This window comes from Quercus suber, unplaced genomic scaffold (genome assembly GCF_002906115.3).
Source record: "Quercus suber isolate HL8 unplaced genomic scaffold, Cork oak 2.0 scaffold_19, whole genome shotgun sequence".
Classification (NCBI taxonomy): Eukaryota; Viridiplantae; Streptophyta; class Magnoliopsida; order Fagales; family Fagaceae; genus Quercus; species Quercus suber.
Genome location: NW_027069484.1, coordinates 696,482 through 703,061, shown reverse-complemented (window position 1 = coordinate 703,061; position 6,580 = coordinate 696,482). Strand labels below are relative to the sequence as shown.

The window sequence follows — 6,580 nt, the reverse complement described above, 5'->3', positions numbered from 1 at the left end:
AAAAAAAAAACCAAAAAAAAAAAAAAAAACCAAACAACCCCTAAGAGAGAGACATGATAGTTCACCAACTCAACCAACGGATCATTGGTTCAACTTTGGATTAAACATTAAAAATAGAGATAAACTACAAAAAATGAAATGATATTTAATTTAAACATAAATGTGCAAGTATACCAAATATTGAAATTAGATAGAATATTATAGTTGTTTCTCAACAAAAACAAAAAAAACAAAAATTGGACAAAATTTAGCTACAAAATTTGTTGTAACTTAAGGCTACAAACTCGCTCAATAAAATAAATACTACAACATATTTTGAAAATCTAACCGTTGAATTGCATGTTCTTTACTCCCTTAATACACATGTTAAATTTTGTGCCAATCGGATATCATTTACTATATAATTTATAAGCTTATATTTTTGGCATAATTTTAAATCACAAAAACTTGCAATTTAAAAATTTTATTGATGACATAGCTATTGATCTTTAATTTTCTTGAAATTTTGTAAGTTTGGAGGATATAAGAAGAAAATGTAATCCAAAGGTAGATTTGTCAAAATTCACCCCCAATAAAAAGATATTAAGTAAGTTTGTAGTCTAAGGCTACAACAAATTTTGTAGCTAAATTTTATCCTGTTTGTTTAAAAAATTTGTTCAAATATAAAATTTAATGTGCTTTAACTTTTATATATAAAGTTAGGTTCTAAGTACTTAGAAACTAATGTATTAGAACTCTAATATGTATTATTAGCAAACCATGATCAAAACATGTTGTTAGTCTTAATTAGACTTACTCAAAGTATAGGTCTTTTACATAAAGCTGGAATTGAGTTAACTGCAGAATTGAGTGTGCAATTATGCCTGGCTCGATCGATCGAGAATTAGACTCGACTGATCGAAAGTCAGGCAGAATATTTTTTCTGCAGAATTTCCAACTCAGCCCTAAGCCCATATGACGTGTAGGGTTTTATGTTTTGCCCTAGGTATAAAAGGGAAACCCTAGCCACATTTTAGAGGTTGCTCTGCTTGCTGTGTGTGTGAATCTCTTGTGAGATCTGAGAGGTGGTTGCCTTCACACATGCTTAGGATTATCAAGAAGGAGAATTCATTGAGAGCTTGATGATTATTCAGTTGCTGTACTAAAGAGCTTAAAGATACACAAGCGGGAGTGCTTGTACTTGCTAGAGAATCCAAGAAAGAAGGAGTCCGTGGTCTCGGAGCTTACACGTGGTCGTGTCAGTAAGTTTTCTACATGAGGTAGTAATAGGATGTTAGTGGTCTAAGTTCCTATTGTAAAATTTCGATTCTTTCATAGTGGATTCAGTTTTATCTTAAGGATAGCTAGGTTAAATCCTCCCCAAGTTTTTTACCAGTTTGGTTTTCCTGGGTGATCATATATTTGTGTTCTTTATATTCTGCACTTTACGTTGATATGATTATATGATTGTGTTAACCAGATTTGTTTAATCTGGACTAAGTAATCACTTGGCTTGTTAACTAGGTTAATCCATTTATGTTTTAAGGGGTCTAAAAGCAAACATATAAAAATAAGTAATGTTATTGTTAAAACAAAAATTCACAACATGCATTCCCAAATTAGCATAACAAAAAAAATCAAATTGGAGATTATGGTGGGCTCATGTCAAGCTAAAGTTGACATGTTAATTTAAGAATGTCATGATATTTTGTTATGTCCCTAACATTAGTCATAAGAAATTTTTTTTTAAAAAATCTAAAAATAAGACACTACTGTTAAAGACTTTCTTTCTTTGGCATGTTTCTAAAAATTGTCCCTAGCATTTCCTCTATTTGGTTGCTTTGAGAGAAAGAAAATAGTATAAAACTAGAGGAAATTAAATCACCCGACCCACATTTTTTATCCACCCAAATTGGGCAAAATTATGGGGAGAAAACTCCATTTAAAAATACCAACTAATTTTAATTTTTAATAGCTCCTGAAATGCCAATTTTGGTATTGACTTTCATTCCTTCCTTCCTACTTCGTAAGGGCATAGAAGTAAGGAAAAAAAAAAAACTACACTTGTTTTTTCATTTCTCTCGTCCTTTTTTTTTTTTTGAGAAAGTTTCAGCTTTCAACCTGTGGCATCCGCTCCTGATGATAACTCTTTATAATCAGACTAAGAAACCAATCAGTTTTTTGGTGTAAGCTGAGATTGAACCCCAGATCTCTTATACAACCATCAAAGACTTTACCAGTTGAGCTAACTGGAACCCACTCATTTCTCTTGTCTTTGAAAATCAAACAAGAGAAAGATAAGTATATTCTTCTACTAGCATTATTTGCGATGCACAACGTGATAAAGATTCATATGTAATTTCAAAAAGTTTAAAATAACGCTCTATTTGTTTCGCTGGAAAACTTTCTATAAAGATAGTTTTCCATATTTTCCAATGCTTGATAGCATAAAAAAAGATTGGTCAACGGAAAACTATCTTTAGTCAACAAAAAACTCTTATAAAAATTAGGCTTATTTTCTATAGGTTGTTTTTCCAAAAAAAAAAAAATTGGAAAACAATCTCTCTCTCACACAGTGCATAGCTCCTATAAATATTATCTTCTTCTGACCTAGGGAAAAATATTTTTTTTCGCTCATTTAGCCATTCTCACAATAAACTCTCTCACTTCTTCTCCTCCCTTTGTTTTTTCTCTCTTCTCACACCCTCACTATCATCCCCTCTGGCCTCTTCTCTTCCCACAAATTCTCTCTCTATCTGCCTCTCTTCTCTTTTTTCTTCCTATTTCTTCTCCTCTCTATAACACCGTTCTTTAATTAGGTTTTTTTTTTCTTCTCCCCACAGATCGAACAGCGGTTTTATAACAATTTTTGGCATATTTATCATACTATTTGTACTGGATTAGTTTGCCAATAAAATTATTTGGCCTATATGACATTTTGAACTATTTAAAATGGAACTTAAGGTTATAATGGTTATTTTGAATTATGAGAAGTATGGTTTATATATACATACATACATACATATATATCTATATATATATGATGTACGTTACTGTTCTTATACATGAGCAAGATGAGTATTTAAGATCATGAAAATTGGATAGGTAATTTTGATTTTATCCGTTGTCAAATTTTTAGTTTGAAAACCAAATTCATTCTTGGTTTTTTTTTTTTTTTTTAATTGATTACATTAGGTGGGTTTACACAATACACATATTATACATGTTTTAAAATTATACAAAAAATGTTGTAAAAACTGTGGATAACAAATACTAGAAAACATTCTCAAGCCCATTTTCAAGGTTGTTACTAAGAGCATTCTCATCAAGTGTGTCAAATGCCAAATATTTGGCATTTGACACACCAAACACAAAAACAGAGCATCATGAGGTGTGCTATATGTGCTAAAAATTTGAGACATGCTATATTACGCTTTCATTTTTGGCACGGTACGGATTGGAATGCCAAACACTGTTTGGCTTATTTAATTTGTTTTTTTTTCTCTCTCTCTCTCTCTCTCTCTTCATTTATCACTCTTTCTTCTCTCTCTTTATTTTTTTCTTCTTTCTTTCTCCGCCTCACTTCATCTTCTTAGTTTCACCTCTCTTCCTTTTTTTTTCTTCTTCTTTCTTTCTCCAGAACCCCCACCCCTCCCTTTTTCTTTCTTTTTTCCCCCTTTTTTCTTTTCTGTCACTTTCTCTTTGCGCCTTCTCTCTCTCTTTTTTTTTCCCTTGTCACTCTCCCTCTCTGTCTTTTTTTTTTTTTGCCTCCCTATCCCTCTCACAGCCCGCCGCCGTGGAGTTTGGCCTCGCCCTGGAGTTCAGCCTCACCACTAAGGCCGTCGCCGTGGAGAGATCTATTCTGGTCTACCTCTTTTTTTTCTTTTTTCCTTCAGTTGTGGATTCCATGTGATTGTGATTATGGGCTGTGCTTGGATATGGTGGTGGCCGGCTATACTGTGTATGGTGGAGTTTTGTTGAAGATTTTGAGTTTTTTTTTTTTCTCATTTGTTGTGGTTTTTGGATTTGGAATTTGTTGGAGGATCCGATGATTGTGGTTGTAGTTTGTGGCGGTGGTTGTAACGGTGGTTGTTGTTGTGGCGGTGGTTGTAGTGGTGGTTGTTGGTTCTTGGTTGGTGGCGACTAGGGATGGCAATTTTTGCCTGACTCGCGGGTACCCGACCCGGCCCGACCCTAATGGGCCGGGTTTTACCTGGTCTGATTAGGAATAGGGTTGGGTATGGGTTTTAAAAAAAAAACCCGAAGCAGATCCAGGTCGGGTCCGGGTTTTATTAAAAAAACCCAAACCCGACCCGAGACCCGGCCCGATTAAAAACCCGGTTTCCTAAAATTACCAAAATACCCTATATATATATATATACCTATAATCTAACCTAACTCATTCCTCATTTCTTCAGTTCACTCTTCAGCAGCCGCTGCAGCCTTCAGTCCTTCACTCATTTCAGCTCACTCAGTCCCACACTCCTCCCTCCCTCACGCCTCAGTCCGACAGTCCCTCTCCCTCATTTCAGCTCACTCCCACACTCCTCCCTCCCTCACGCCTCAGTCTGACCCTCCCTCAGTCCGACCTTCCCTCTCCCTCAGCTCAGTCCGACGGTCACTGAGTCAGTCATGCCTCAGTCACTGATTCAGTCACGGACTCCGACCTTCCCACACTCCCTTAGTCACTGAGTTAGTTGGATGCCAGCATTACTATATTTTTTCCGTCGCACGTTTCGTCAAGGATAGCCATTGGAAACTTGCGTAGTATTTGCTCAACCATTTCTATGATTCCGTTTTTCGCTGCAGACAGTATGGGTGGCTGTATATGATCCTTCGACTTCGAAACATTACTATCAGAATTAATAAAACTTAAGTCTTCATCTTCATCATATCTAGTTAGCCAAGGGTCCCTCCCTCCGTCGAAGTAGTGCTCTACGCTTATAGGTTTGATACAAAGTTTCATGATCTTATTGGACAATCTGTGCGTCTCTTTTATCTTCTTTATTTAAAAAAAAAAAAAAAAGAGATAGAGAAGGCGTAGAGAGAAAGTGATAGAAAAGAAAAAAGGGGGAAAAAAAAGAAAGAAAAAGGGAGGGGTGGGGGTTCTGGAGAAAGAAAGAAGAAGAAAAAAAAGGAAAAGAGGTGAATCTGAGAAGATGAAGTGAGGCGGAGAAAGAAAGAAGAAAAAAATAAAGAGAGAGAAGAAAGAATGATAAATGGAGAGAGAGAGAGAGAGAGAGAGAGAGAGAGAGAGAGAACGAATTAAACAAGCCAAACAGTGTTTAACATTCCAGTCTGTACCATGCCAAAAATGAAAGCATACTGTGGCATGTCTCAAATTTTTAGCACATATAGCACACCTCATGATGCTCTATTTTTTGTGTTTGGTGTGTCAAATGCCAAATATTTGACATTTGACACACCTGATGAGAATGCTCTTACGGGTTCAAACTTCAAACTGCTAACTCCTTTTGCAGTAGGTGGGAATCAATATATTTATTTTGTTAAAAATTGAAAACTCACTTAGTGTATAAACAAAAGTAATTGTTTAAACTCTCAAATTCAAATTTTCCAATACAAGCTTATATTCAAATAATATATGTGCGGAATGAAATACAAGCGATACCCAAATTATCAAACTACTCTAAGCCATTAATTAATCACAACCAATAGAAATTAAAAGCTAAGAGTAAGAAAAAGAGAGATGCAAACACAAGATAACATCAACACGTGTTATCGAAAAGGAACCCAAAGAACTCGGCAAAAACTCTTTCCGCCGCCCTCCAAGCGGTAAATGAACTAGAAAATCAGTTGGGATACATGAATAGTAATAGACCCTCCAAGCCTAATCTACCCGGTGCACCTAAACTCTCCAAGTTTCTTGCTCCAATAATGTTACGCCAAATCGTGTCTTCTCTAGATTATCGGATCCCGCAATTAGCCCATTGCATCAACCAATATGAATTGGTTCTCTCTTGAACTGCTTCCCAAACACCAAGAACCTTCTCACTACTCTGAATTGGGTGCGGTAAGGATTTGGTTTATAATCCTCTCATGGGTATGACAATGGAAAGGGTGAGAGTTGAGAAATTTGGAGAATCAAATGTATAAGATTATGGATGAATCAATCTCCTTTTTTTTTTTTAGAGTTTCTCTCTCAAAATTCTCTCTAGAAACTCTCTACATTTCGTGAGTATAAGAGTATATATAGTAGGGTATGAGATGAAATGTGAAAAGTCAGTTTTCAGCAAAACAGGGTGCACTAGCGACTCACTTCACGACTAGGATGAGTTGCCAGTTCCAGTCACCAATTACCAGACTGGCCAGACCATACTTTTTGCCCTGTAGTGATCCAACTGTACTGACCCTTCAACTTCCTGCATGCTTCACACATGTGCTACATTTTGACAAGTCACCACTCATGAGTCAGTTGTGAGTCACTTCTTGTTGCACACTCTTAATCAAATCTTCACACTCTCTCATACACAACCCTTACATTATTCCCACCTAAATACAGGGTTTCTAAATGCTGAATTACAAGAAAATTTAGCACGGAATGCAGGGAATAAAGCCAATACATTGTTGAATAAATTCAACT

The 6,580-nt window shown here is 35.8% G+C and overlaps 1 pseudogene; it reads right to left on the bottom strand.

Annotated features, from left to right (window-relative positions):
- The window catches only part of LOC112008660 (lysine histidine transporter-like 8), a 22,579-nt pseudogene extending 17,634 nt beyond the window's left edge, over window positions 1-4,945 (bottom strand).
- Window positions 4,946-6,580: the final 1,635 nt, after the last annotated feature.